At 46.1% G+C, this 13881-nt stretch overlaps 1 protein-coding gene across 2 annotated transcripts in view; it reads left to right on the top strand.

The window, feature by feature from the left end:
- Positions 1-10522: 10522 nt before the first annotated feature.
- PAG1 (phosphoprotein membrane anchor with glycosphingolipid microdomains 1) overlaps positions 10523-13881 on the top strand; it is a 111764-nt gene continuing 108405 nt past the window's right edge. For both annotated transcript variants that reach the window (XM_086740961.1, XM_086740962.1), the window contains exon 1: positions 10523-10612. The gene's annotated coding sequence lies outside the window, so the exon portion shown is untranslated. The remainder of the gene's footprint in view (positions 10613-13881) is intronic.

The following is a 13881-nucleotide window of genomic DNA, read 5'->3' as shown; positions in this document are numbered from 1 at the left end:
GGGAAGAGGAATTCCAGATATAAAGGGGTTTAAACTAAGTTTTATTACATATTCTTCTGTTTCCATTAAATTTTACTCTCCCATCCCGAGAGTTTACAGGCTAAATCTGGATTTAGATGCCGCTGTTCAAACAAACAAACTGAACAGATTTTGCCCTCATGTCATGAGGCTTTTTTTTCTGTAGAAATAATCAGTGGAGAAAAGATTAGTGAAGATGTATTTATGTTCAGATTGTCCCCTGCAGCGAGGTTAGGGGGTACCTTCATCATATACATCAGGATTAACTCAGTTTCTGCTGTAGCACCACAGTTCTCTTCAAATGTATAGCCACTGACCTACTTTTCAGGTGGCTTGGTGAAAGTCACTCCACATCCTTCTGGCATTTCAGCACCATAAAATTGTCATGTTTTACTGGGATGTAGCATCTTCCAGAAAGATCAAATGACATAAAAGTGAGTCACAAAATGGAATTTGGAACCTTAATGTTGACAAAACGATGACAGATTTCGTAACAAGCACACCCAAGGAGCGAGATGACATGGAAGGCACCTACTAAAATGCCCTTTGGGAACTGCTCTCTGCATCCTCAGAGATGTTATAACCTTTGATGACCTTCTTCTGCTCTTCTCCTTCTTGTAAGAAAGTTACTGGAAGACTTTGGGTTTTTTTTCCCCCTCCCTTTTTTTTTCCTTTCTTCATGCAAAATAGCAGCTTTACTAAACAGGCTTATATGCATATGTAGAATTACTCCAGCTACATGCTGCACAGCACAGTCTATCACCTCAGTTGAATATACTAATTCTTGGGGTTGAGGTAACACCAGCTTTCTCCATAGCCCTTGCTCCCTGCTAAGGCCGTTTCTCAGGAAGGCAGTGTTGGAATATTTACCAGCCTGAGAGGGAGGTGGTGAAAGCCCGGGACAGGCGTGTTCGGCACCTTACACCACTGCTGTTCGCATCCGTGCTCCTCGAGCTGTGCACGTGGTAAACGGAAGCTGTCAAACAAGGTGGCGTAGAGCAAGGTCTGGAGACACAGCACCAGGTCTACACCCAAGGACTTTTCACCCTAAAGCAAAGACAAACAAATACCCAACGGCAATGCCCGCAGACAGAGACGTGTGGGCTTAGACAGAGCAAATCCTTAATCACTCTCTTAAACACAGGAAAGACTTCTCATAAATTAAACTCCACCAGATTATTATCTTAAACTCTTTAAGGATTTGCTTCTGATTTTATAATATCAGCCCCAGTGAAAAGTGGAGTAATGTTTTCTGTAGCTGCGTTAGGAACTCCTGAAGTACATTATTTCATAGCAGAAGCTCGGACAGACCTTGTAACTGCTGTATCACTACCACTATAATGGTAAAAATGATCTCCTGCATCGCTTTAGTCCTTTTGAGAATTTGGTGAGGTTATTAGAGAGCATGTTTCTGCTTCCTTGCGCTGGCTGTACAAGGGCTGCCCTAGAAAAGAGGGCATGAACATAACACCCAGGCAGTTCAAAACCCACATTGATTTGTCTTGCCCAGTAATTACATTAATATCTCTGTGGTATGGATGCACACTATAGCCAGTGGGGAAGAGAAGAAAAATGATCTGTTGGAGGAAAAAAGGGACACAAGTCAGTAATTTAGCTATTGCATTGTAGTTTGAAGGATATGTAGGGAATTGAATTTTGTTTCTTCATCAGCTCTTCAGATCTGGTCACCAGTTCAAGGACTTGAGAACAATATTTAAAGTAATTGGCATTTTTATAACTAATGCGGGGTGGTAATTTATATAAACACTATGATGTCAAAAAGTGGTGGCACCAGCACAGCACTGAATGGGGGAGCAGAGTGTTTCGGTACTGCTGTGGCTTGTTGCAGGCAGAAGGAAAGTCTCCGTCTGTGCGTCCCTGTTGCTGTGGTTAGGGCCACCAACTGTGTGAAGGAGGGAAGGATTTCTGCCCCTGTGCCCCCATCATTCCCAGGCCCTGTCCAGGCTAACGCTGCATGGGAATTAATCTGCTGACATAGAAGACGTGTTGGGCAGCTGAGATGGAGAGGGACAACCATGGCAGATGCCAGCCAGATCACCTGTTTTTATGAGCAGGGAGAATTTTTCTTCTACTACCCTACCATATAAGTTAAAGACAGGGAGATCAGCTTTTAGTGTAGCAGAAACACCCACATGACACCCCACAGAAGTATCCCAGATCACTCACCATGGAGCGTACAAGGTCACAAAGGCAGGAGCGGGGGCTATGCAGCCATCATCTTGTAAGACCTGGAAGAAAATAGCATGTGAAGATGTCAAAAAAGGGTTTGCAACCCAGGATTGTTCCAATCAACACGGCACAACTGACCTCCCTCTAACAGGTCCACTGGAAGTGAGCTAGTGCTTCCAATCAAGATATTAATTTGGCTTATTTTCTATTTGCCTTATTATAAAAAAAAAAAAAAAAAGAAGCAGATATTTTTGAGAGTGAATGTTGCATAATGATATAGGGTAGTATCTGCAGCAGTTTAAAGAGACTTCAGAAAATTGAGGATTAAATGTCTCTCCTAACATTAACACTGTACTAAATCAAAAGCTTTACTCTCCCTGAATTTGAAACAGATTTAGCTATGTAACTGAGCAGATAGCCTTTGAAACAGAAAGGCCTTTTTATCAAAAAGGAAATAGTTCCTGAATTTGCCTGGGCCATGTTTCCTTCCACAAGATTTGAAAAGGTGGGGAAAAAAAAGTGGAAAAAAACCCCAACTTTAATCTAACTTATTTTAACACATATATTACATTTTTGCATTTCAAATAATGACTTCTTTAAATTTTATTCTATCTGTAGCTTGTAATGGATTTTGTTTGCTTCTCATTTTAAATACAACCCTGTCTTGGGGCACCTGAAGTATGCATTTAGCTCAAAATTAATTTCTGCAGATTTAATTAATTACATTACCTGTATTAAAACTGAACTTCAAGGTTATTTTCAAAATTCTTTTTTTTCTTATTTGTAGGATACCAACAGAGAGGGGAGACATACATAGCCATAAAAATAATTCTTGAGGTTCAAAATATATTTATTCATTTTTGCAGGTTTTCCAGGCTTCTCTTCCAGTTATCCGACAACTCAAAGCCATCTGGGGAAGCCTGAAAGAAAAGCTATTACAGAAGTAAAAGGTAAAAGACCATACGGGAGCTGGACTCCTTGGTGTCACAGCTGTGCGCCAGCATGGCTCAGCTCGCCACCCTTGGGCTGCTGCTGCTCACACAGAGGCTGATGGCCCTATGGTCATTTCCCTGACCTGTAGTCCTTGTGATGACACTTCTTGTAAGCTACAAGCCTGTCCCCATGCACGGCATTTAGCATGCCATGGAACTCTGAACCTTTAATTTGACCTCCAGCTTCCTCGTAAGGGAGGTGGGAAAGGTCAGCCGCTTCAGGCTGTAATCCTTCAAACCTCTTCCTACAATGCAGTCAGCTGTGGAAAGAAGTCATACGTTGGTGAAGCATTTGTCATTCAAATAGAGCATTTGATCTTATAGTGGCCTTCCAGACCTTATAGCGGCCTTCCAGTACCTCAAGGGGACCTACAGGAAAGATGGGAAGAAACTCTTTATCAGGGCCTGTCGCGATAGGATGAGGGGTAATGGTTTTAAAATAGAGGGAGGTAGATTCAGACTAGATAGAAGGAAGGCATTTTTTACAATGAGAGTGGTGGAACACTGGAACAGGTTGCCCAGAAAGGTGGTAGATGCTCCATCCCTGGAAACATTCAAGGCCAGGTTGGATGGGGCTCTGAGCAACCTGATCTGGTTGGAGATGTCCCTGCTCCTTGCAGGGAAGTTGGACTAGATGACCTTTAAAGGTCCCCTCCAACTCAAACTAATCTGTGATTCTATGACTTGCAGAGACTCCTTCCACCTCCCAGGTCCTGAGCCTTCCCCACGCCGGAGCCCCTCACCCACCTTGTCAACCAGGGAGACAAACTCTAAACCTTCCCATTTAGAATGGGAATGGGCTGCAATGCCTTGTCCACTAATTTCTGATCTCAGAGCAGGATAATTTTCACCTTGAGAAATGTAATTCACCTCCTGCATTGCCACAGCTCTCACTTTGGACTGTGATTTCAGCCCTTCTCCTTCCCGCTCTCTGTATTTTTCTGGTGTCTTTGTGAGTAATAATTAATCACTCTTAGCCTAAAGGCAAAGAATTTTTTCTAGCCTTCGCAAGAATCAACCTTTTACCTCAGCGTGTGACAGAGTGGCAATGGTACTGATTTTCCTTTCAGTAATTTGTCTGTCTTTTTGTTTTTGGCGAAAAGCTACTTTTGAGCATTAATGGCCACAATATGTTCAGGTTCATTACACTTGGCAGGTGGGCTATTAATTGAAATGAGCATTAGTGAACTCGGAAAATCTTTTTTACTCAGTTCCTCAGGCAGGTTTTGATTTGCTTCCAAGCACTTGCTCTGTGGTCAGGCTAGACGTTCATAACAGGCTCCTCTGTGGTAATGGCTTGGATTTCTTGACGGGGTGTTTCGGTGTGTTTTTAAGGATCAGTTCAGCCTCTTTACATATGATGCCGCAGCATTTCTGTTCATATTTAGCAATGGGAAATTAGTCCTTTATTGCTCAAGGTCAGCAATATGTCCTGAACTCTGCTGCAGCAAACTGAAACCGCATAGTTATCACATTTTTAACATAAAGAGTGGAAGTTCAGATAGACTAAGTAATTTGTAGATTCAAGCATGCTTGTGACTGTCATTAGAAGCCAGTTTGCCATGCTAGTAATTATATTCAGACGGGTTTGAGTCAAACTCACTTACTACGTTGTTTCTCCTAGAAAATGACCACTATGATCCTACATGTTCTTGAATGGTAGGTTAAAAATATCAACAGAGGATTATATCACAGCAATATTAAATATTTTATTTAAGGTAGTTATGTAAAAAAAAAATGAAAATAGTCGGTAACTGTAAATGTAGATTGTCATTATTTTTAAAACTAGCAACCAATTTTCTGACTGAATAATTCATATGCATATTTCTAATACTTGTGAAAAAACACTGACTTTGATGTGATTTTCTGAACCAAAATATTTTCTCAATCAGTTACGGTCATTAGTTTTAATTTGTTATTTTCGTTCTCTTTACCAACCATCATCTACAATCAATGCTGCAGATTAATCATTAGACCCAGTTCTTCAGTTTTCTATCAGCATGCTGAAAGTTTGATGGATGAAAGTCAGTTTAAGGGTGCAGGTGTTTTCCTCTGTCTCATTCAGGCCATTCCTAAAGCTAAAAACAAGTAAAGTGGTAAAAATAACCATCTTTTCCAGTAACAAGTCAAGATGCAAAGAACAATCAAGTGCTCCTGAATAGCAATACAGCAGCACTGTCAGCTAAAATGCTGCCATGGACACCTGCTCACTCCCTCTAAAAATAAATTGCTGGATTATGTCACTAGAATTGATGAGCCTAAAAAATTTAATGTCTCGCAACAATAGGATTCCTGAGGAGAAAGCTGTGTGTGGAAAAGCTCTGGGCAGATGCACCGCAGACCTCGCTTTGCTTCCCCGTGGCTCTGCTGCCAAAGAGTAATGGCAGCCGAGCCAAGGCACTCCAAAGCCGGCAAAGGGAGTCAGAAGCCACAGCCAGGTCCCCAGAGCCCACTCTGCAGCAGGGAAGACCATTTTTTGTTTGCTACAGCTGATCATAGGTCCGGGTGCTGCTCAGCAGATACAGCAGCTCCTTTGGTTTTCTCTCCTTCCTTCTTGATGAGAAGCAGGGAGGTGGTGGTGGCACAAGGAATGACTTTGTCCATTTAATAAATTTCTCTCCTTTGGAGAAAACCTAGGCCCAGTGCTTCCGTCAGAAGATAGCTTACTTGCCCGCAAGGCCTCACCATTAACCAGTAGGCAGAACTAACAATGACTGTCTCAGATGAATTGGCCACACTAGGAGCCATTTCTTTGACAGAACTATTTTACGCGCCTCAACCATAATGTGATTTGTCATTGATTTCAGAGATGCAGCATGTAGCCATCCAAGCTTTCACAGGATTTTTTTGGCCTGTAAGAAATTTCTATTGGATTATTTAATCTGTCCCTTTGCCAGTGGCAGCTTCTTACTGATCTGCTCCTGGAATGGAAGCAATGTTTTCCTACCAGCCCCTACACCTCCTTTAAAGTTCCCTTCCTATCCCTAATGGCTCGATATCCAGAGGTGATGGCACCCTCAGGTCCTTTTGCTCCTTAAAGAAGTAGGACTGCTCAGACCTTTTGAAAACCAGGCCAACAATGCACATGTAGAGGGGTAATTGTTATCCTCGTGGGCAGCTCCGGGAGATTCCATAATATGCTCTGTTAAGTGAGGACAAAGTCCATGCTTGATGGAGCGGGTGGATGAGAGGCTAGGAGTGAGGCAGGACTGGTGTGAAAAAAGAAACACACACATCAGCCTATTCAGCTTTTTTTTTTTTTTCTCAGTGTGGAGGGAGAGGGAACTGAGGGAGGATAATCCTCTCAGTTGAAAGGAGACAGAAGACATTTAAATCACACAAAGTAGCATGGGTGAGGGACATTTGAAGGGTCCATTTAAACCCACGGTACTTCTCTGCGTTAGTCACACATGGGAACTTTACACTTCTGTAGTTTAAAGTTGCATTCTCTTTATAATAGGTCTGCTTATACTATACAGAAATTATGATCTGGGGATATACCTCAACACATCTTCAAAAGATACTGCAGTTTCCCCAAACCACAGAGCCCTGCAGGCTGAGAACACAGATTTTTCCCCAATTACTTACTAAAACTTCTTTAATGAGTATTTCTACATGAATAAGAGATGTGGAACTAGGACCGTGCTATATATTATATAAAACAGGAATGAACTGAGGGATTGCAGTGAGCTGCAGTGCTGCCTGCTCCCGCAGAGTTTGTGCATTCCCAGGTTGACACCTGTAAATTGACCCCAAAAGCTATATCTGAGCACCCAAGCATATCCAGTGGCTTGCTCTTGCCATCAGGGGGAAGTCTTGTTCCTTCTCCTCCTTTTCTTTCTCCTCTAACCCAGACCTCTTCCCAGCCAAAGACACTGCCTCCTCACTTGTGGTGGCTCTGGAGTTCATTTATTTGACTTGTGAGCTGATTCAACTCACCGACCCAGCAGAACGCTTGGCACCTGCTTTGTTCTGGGTCATGTTTCTGCTGGCCTAGTGAACAGCACTGGTGAGTGAAAGGGCTCCATGCGTTCACAGGTAGCAGAGCTGATAAAAGAGAAATGATGGGATTGCATAGCTGGGAAGAGGGCCTCCTCATTTTGGCAAAGGTGAACCGGTACAATGTGGGGCAGCGCAGGGGCTGAACAAGAGACCGAGATTCCAGCCTAGGTCAGAGCAAAGCTTGTGGGTGTCCAGCTGCACCTCGCTGCTGCTCTCCCAAAACATTCCCAGCCAAGGGCTGTGACCTCCAGCAGCTGGTACGCCTTTCACGTCAGCTGTTACTGCGCTAGCCTGCTGCCCAGCACTGCTGGCTTCTACCAGCAACAGCCGTTTGGGCAAAGGGTTAAAGTGGGTGCTTGATTCTTCCCGGTTCCGGAATGGGAAAAAAAGCAATGAAAGTGCCTGAGATGGAGGGTGGGCTGTTACTACGTATGTACATTATTCTTACATTATTTACATATTATTACAACCTTGAAGCTGTGTAACATAGGCTGCAAGGTTTCAGCTGTCCTTCCTCTCCTGGGCCCCTGTGCTATTTTTTATGTTCTTTTGTTGCATCTTGGCTCATGCTAAACTGCAAGGCCCCTGTGGCAGGGACCACGTCATCTATGTACCAGCGCAATGCCTCAGATAATGGAGCTCTAGCAGCGACGGGGGCCTTTGGGAGCACCTGTCACAGAAATGACAGGAGGGAATAGTTTCACTCTTGTGGAGCGCAGAATTAATCATGTCGTAGAGCGCTTGATTTTTGCTAGCCTTTTTGAAGGACTTCATCTTTGCCTCTTGCCTACCCAGCTCCTTTCCCTCCGTCTCTGCCAGCCACCCCTTGCCTTTACATCCCCCATCTACCCCTCCATTTTGACTCCACGGCTGATCTTTCCCTTTTGTTAAGAGATTGCAGGCTGCCTCCTTTCCTTCATTCTCTGCATCTCTCCTTTCCTTCCTGATCTTTGCCTGTGTGCTGAACAGGGCTGCAAATAAAGGTTAGTTAAATGAGCAAACCCCACTTTCCTTGATTATTGTTTGACAGAGAGCTATATAATAATTTTCTTCCTCAATACAGAGGAAGATCAATTAAACCAAATGGCATTTGGAGCTGGAGAGCAAAGGGGAGAGAGGAGGTGGGAGAGAAGAAAGGCAGAAGCAAAGGAGGGACACTCCTCTCTTGGAGGATCCGTCTTTGGCTTTGTTTACATTTGAACAAGAGTACAAGTTAAGGCGAGAATATAAATTGTTATGGTAATACCCTTTTTATGCTTTACGTAGTGACTCTTGTTCAAAAGCAAGTACATGGTTTTGATTTAGCTTATGTTTTTTGGAAGGTTTTTCAACTAATTAAACCCAAATAAACTAAGCATCTGGAGGACCGGGAATGTCTACAGTAGGTTTAAAGAGATGGAAAGTTCCTGTGGGTTTCAGTGTACTGGCGTGCTTTGCGCATTCCTTGTGAAGACTCAAGGAAAACTGCCTCTTCCTGATGACATCAAACTGTGCCAAAAAATACAGCTGAAGGGGAGTAGCTGCTAGAATATTGGTTCCTGGGCTTTTTGGACCTACACACTACTGTTAGCCTCCAAAATTTCCTACAAATCACAATGTGATTTCACGGTTTAAACTGAAATGCAGTGAAGGCAACAAATTACTATGATGGCCTACCAAGGCTCTTTAGGACATCTGTGATCCTTGAGCAGACCTGGGGAACTGCTGGTCTAGAATGAGGGAGGACAGAGGTAGAACAAAAGCACTGATTAAAGATTCCATGTGTGAAAATCTTCATTGATGACAGTGACAAGAATCCAACGCAGTTGGAGGGGAAAGAGTTAAAGTCATTCAGATAGTTGAGTTCATTGCAGAGTCACCATGTGGGATGTGGATGCAGATATTAGGGGTTTCACAAAGCCTGGTGGTTACTAATGGAAGGATTTGATGGGAACCCTCTGCAAGAAGGACAGGCAAAGGAAACCAGGGAAAAAAGTCTGAGAAAACCATCATTAGGTCAGCTACAATGTGTGTGTTAGGAATGGAGAAGAAAAGCAAGACCAGAGTGGTAAAATTACAATCATCAGCTGGATATTACCACAGCTGGCAGACAACATGGTAGGTTAATATGCATTTTATGGCAGGGGCCGCGTGGACAAACTGAGGTGGACTGGACTCTGCTAGACATGGCCTGTGTTGGCCAGTGAAGATAGAAGTTGTTGGACAAAAAGCTTAAAGAAGGCTCAGAAGAAAAAACAAACCTCAACACCAAAGCAAGCAAATCAACAGAGGAACCCAACAGCTGGTGATACTGAAAAATGATGTGAAGAAAGAATCAGCTCTGGGGATTCGTTGGATGAACGTGCAGGGAGATGACAAACTGAGCTAGATTCTTGCCAAAGAGTAGGTGAAGACGAAAGTGCTGACGATACTGCTCTATTGGGATTACGAAAACAAAACCAACGCTTTCCAGCGTAGGTACATCTTTGCCTGGTAAGCACCAAATGCAGATTCAGGTGCAAACCTTGAGCCAGCTGCCCAAGTGACATCTGTGTTGCTGCACAACGGAGTACGGGGCTTGAGCTTGTTCTCAGGAAGTAAGAACCTCACTGGGTGTTAGGTCAGTCCTTACATCTGGGTGGAAACTTATGGTAATTGTGCAATTTCCCTAAAAAAAAAAAAAAAAATCCCCAGAGATCTAAGTTAGGCATTTTGCCTTTGCAGCCTTTCCTGCCTTTGCGCTTACCGGGCTTTTCACTCAGAGTCCTTGCACTTCCCCACATCACGTAAAATACGGTTCCTTCTTTCACTTAAAGACCTCGGCAGGACATTAAAAAGCCACCAGTAACTCTGCGGAGGCCCCTTTTGTCATAATACCTGTCTTTATTAGTCACGCTCACTTAACGGGAAAAAATAATAAATTAACAGGACGCCTGGATTTAACCCTTTTTCCCTCATTTTCCAGGCCAGCCGAGACCCCCCTGCCCGGTGCCGGCCGGCGTGTTCGTGTTCCCACCCCCCGCCTCGGCGGAGCAAGGGGATGCGGCGGCAGCCGTGTCCCGCGCAGCCTCCGCAAAGGCGCGCTGCGGTGCGCGGGGTTGGGGGGGCGCGCAGGGGGCGCCGGCCGGGCCCGTCCGCGCTGCCGCATCGCTCGCCTCTCGGGGCCGGGCGCGGGGACATGCGCAGTGCCGCGCGCCCGCCCGCGCCGCGCTCCGCGGCCGCGCTCCGTCCTCCCCCCCGAGGGAGAGAGGCGGGAGCAGAGGGAGGAGGAGGAGGGAGGGGAGAGAGGCGCGCCGCAACTTGCTGCGGCTCCTCCCTCTCCGCCCCTCGCCGCGCCGCTGCCCGGCCCCTGCGGGCTGCGCTCCGCGGGCAGCGCTCCGCGGGAGGCGGCATCCCCCGGGCGCGCCTCTGCGCGGGGCCGGCGCCTCCCGGTGAGTCGGGGGGCGGTGCGCGAAGTTGCTGCGTGTGTGTTTTGGGTGGGGGTGTCGGGGTGTCGGGAGGGTGGGGAGTGCGCTGTCGTTGCGCGGGAGGCTGGTGGCGGGGTCGCTGCGGGGCTCGGCGCGGCGCCCACCGCAAGGCACAGCCCCTGTCCGGCCGCGGCCGCCATTTGGTTGTCCGGGGGGCGGGGGGAAGGTTGGGCCGGGAGCGGTCACAGGTGCAGGGCACGGCCCACGGCTGCGTTTTTTGTGCGGTAACCCCGCGGCTGCGGGGCTCTCCGCGCCTGCTGGCTCTGCCTGCTGCCGGTCAGCGCCTCCGCTGCGTGCGCGTTACGGGGCGGCGGGGTCCGGTTTGTGTCCCAGTGGCATCTGCTCGTGGTCCTGGAAACTCTTCAGGAGGAAGGGGTCGCCGTGGGTGGGGGGCGGGCAGGGGCAGGGACCGCTTTTCAAAGCGGGGCGAAGGGAGCTCCCGGCCCTGGGGGCTGCTTGCTTCCCTTGGTGCCTCGGAGAGGGGAAGGGGAAAAAAACTGGCACAGGTCAGAGCAGAAAGTTGTGTCGCTTGCCATGCTGCGGACGCTGATGGACCCAATTACCTAAATCAACGAACGTGGTGATTTATAGGTGCCTGAACTATAATGCTTTGAACGATGGAGCTCTTCAACCTTTCTTTCTAATCTGTCCCTCAGAGATTTGGTTTTAAGGAGACTAATGCATCATCCGTGGTGCTGAATACTTGGGTTGATTACGTTTGTGAGAGGAATGGCCTTTGAAATCATAAGCCATGAGCCATTAAGCAACAAATGCAGAAAAAGAGTGAAAGAGCAAAGATAAAATTTTGGCAGAAAATATTTTTCCCCTTCCTAGCAGCCGTGCTCGATTAACTTTTATCCAGGGTTCTCATTTTATTAAATTAAGCTTCAGAAAAATATGTGCTCTGTGTGAAACCAGAAGCAAATCCTCCTTAGTCCTCTTGAAGTCTGTCTGTGTTGCAGTTAAATGATGATCGGAGCGGTGTCTGTTAAGAGAATTTGCAGAAGCAAGCACTGCTAAGGATGCCCAGTAGGTAAATGAAAGTACTTTGTTACTGTATTTGTTTCTCTTAGATAATAAAGAAGTAGAGTTTTCAAATTCCAGGGTTTTGTATTTTACGTCTTTAAAAATTTTGCCCTGAGAGATATACCTGTAAGTGAGGTGCGCAGCTTCATTATAGCAAAAGTGCCTTTGCTTACTGGAAAAGTGATTAATTCAGGTGTTAGCTTATTTAACAAGGGCCGAATTCTGCAGCCTGTGGAGCACTCCTGAGGAGTGTCTTTTGCCCTCGCTGGAAAAAAAAATTGTGAGTACAGTATGCACAACATCTTGCAGGCCTGAAGTACAAGAGCAATTTTATTTTTAACCAGTACTTCAACACAGGATTTTATTAACATAAAATCAATATTCAGGTCAGCCACGGAGATCTGCAACTTTCAAATGAGAAGCTGATCTGGAAGCAACACATTGCTCATATGAGTAAAGGTTGTGTGATATGACAGTCAGCAAGCTCACCTATCTTTTGTTCAGTTTCTTTTATGAAATGTCATTTAATGAGGAAAAGAAACAGGTAATCCATTGCATTTTAAGGCACCATGTTTCTCGTGAGCCTCATTGCCAGGCATTCGAATGTGAATGTGGCGTTAGATCATGTATTGTGTACAAATGACTGCAAGATAACTTAAGCTCTAAATCTATCCTACTGTTAAAGTTATATTGATCGGAAAGTGGCAACTGGATTTCAAGTCCTAAATAAGAAATGCTTAATAATGTAGAGCAAATTTATATTTTAAGAAGCACTGTTCTGAGGAATCCGTAAGAAATGCCATCAAGTTTTCCTCACTGGCTGTGCAGTGGCATTTAGTTAAGGAACACTTTCCTGGGACAGTGTGGAATTCATTGACACACAAAGGAGTTAAATCTGTTTATCAGCTCATTGATGCTGATGGTAAAGTGCTGTAGAGTTCAATGGCTGGAACAGGACCCAGTCTTCTTCCTTCCAGTAAGGATGGGGATGGAGAACGGAGGGGCTTTTTCAAAGAGTTCCAACACCATATCATTTGTAACTGCAAAATGTAATGTAAGAATAAGATGAGTAGACCAAGAAGGCTTGAAAACATTGTTTAACACTTAATTGAAACAATAAATCATTCAGCTAACATTACCCAGGCGATGCCTCTGCTTCCAGGTGTTTGGAATAGAGCGGATTTCGGGTGCGGGGTGCAAGGGTGGCTCAGCCCCAGAGCGGCTGGTGGGAGGGCAGGCGTGTTGCAGCCTGATGGCCGTGCTGCCGCCAGGAGAGAGCCCAGGTGGGGTGAGGGGGCAGAGTGTGCTGAGACTCGTCTTCACCCATGGGTTGCTAAACTGGGCAGGAAGAGCCCCCTCCCAGGTTTGAGTGTCTGCTGAATGAATGGTAACTGCTGGCCCGGGCCGCGCGTGGAGCCGGCAGGGAAGAGGTGCTGGATGAGGCCCTGGTTGCTCGCCTGGTTGGCCATCCCTGCATCCCAAGGGTGCTGTCAGTTGCAGGGCTTATATTGTGTATAATGATGCCAAAAAAAACTTCTGTTCTGGTGGGGGAAGAAGTTCAGGACGGCTTCTTTCTTGGGAAAATTGTGTGTTTCCTATCATCAGATACTGCTTACATCAGTTAAAACGTGGAAAGGGCAAGCAGTGCACACTCATTTGTGTAATACTGGTAGTAATAAACTCTAGACTTTTGAAATCACTGTGCATTCATGCAGCCCTGTAAAATCCTGCTGTGCAGATGGGGAAGGTGAAGTCTGAAGATTTGGCTGCGAATTTACTGAAGGGAGTTGAGATGTCCATGGTTGCTGTTCCCCCATCTCCATCCTGGCATGCCTCACACTCTGAATTGCCGTGCTGTGCCACAGCTTCTCCGTAGGTCTCCTGTGGGTGTGTGTGCCATGTCCAGCTCGCCTGGCCCCTCACCTCCCGAAAACCCCGTGTGCTGCGCAAGCAGCGCAGCCCTGCTTGTGGATCGGGGTAAATACCAACCCGCAGGTGCTTAGTGACTCACTTGAGGCCCCAGGCTGCAAACCCCTTTTAGTTTCACTCTGCTTTTCTTCTGTGGTGAAGCGATTTTTTACAACGCCAGGGAGGGTGAGCTGCGGGTGGTGGGACCTCCAAAGGTTGCTCCTCCAAAGCTGCTCCGAGCACAGATGTCAGGTGAAAATGGTGAGTGACGAGAGGCATTCCTTTGCTTCGTGGATGTC

Source organism: Chlamydotis macqueenii, chromosome 2, assembly GCF_036417535.1.
Source record: "Chlamydotis macqueenii isolate bChlMac1 chromosome 2, bChlMac1.mat, whole genome shotgun sequence".
NCBI lineage: Eukaryota > Metazoa > Chordata > Aves > Otidiformes > Otididae > Chlamydotis > Chlamydotis macqueenii.
Note: the sequence above shows the minus strand (reverse complement) of the source record. Positions and strands in the feature narration are given on the sequence as shown.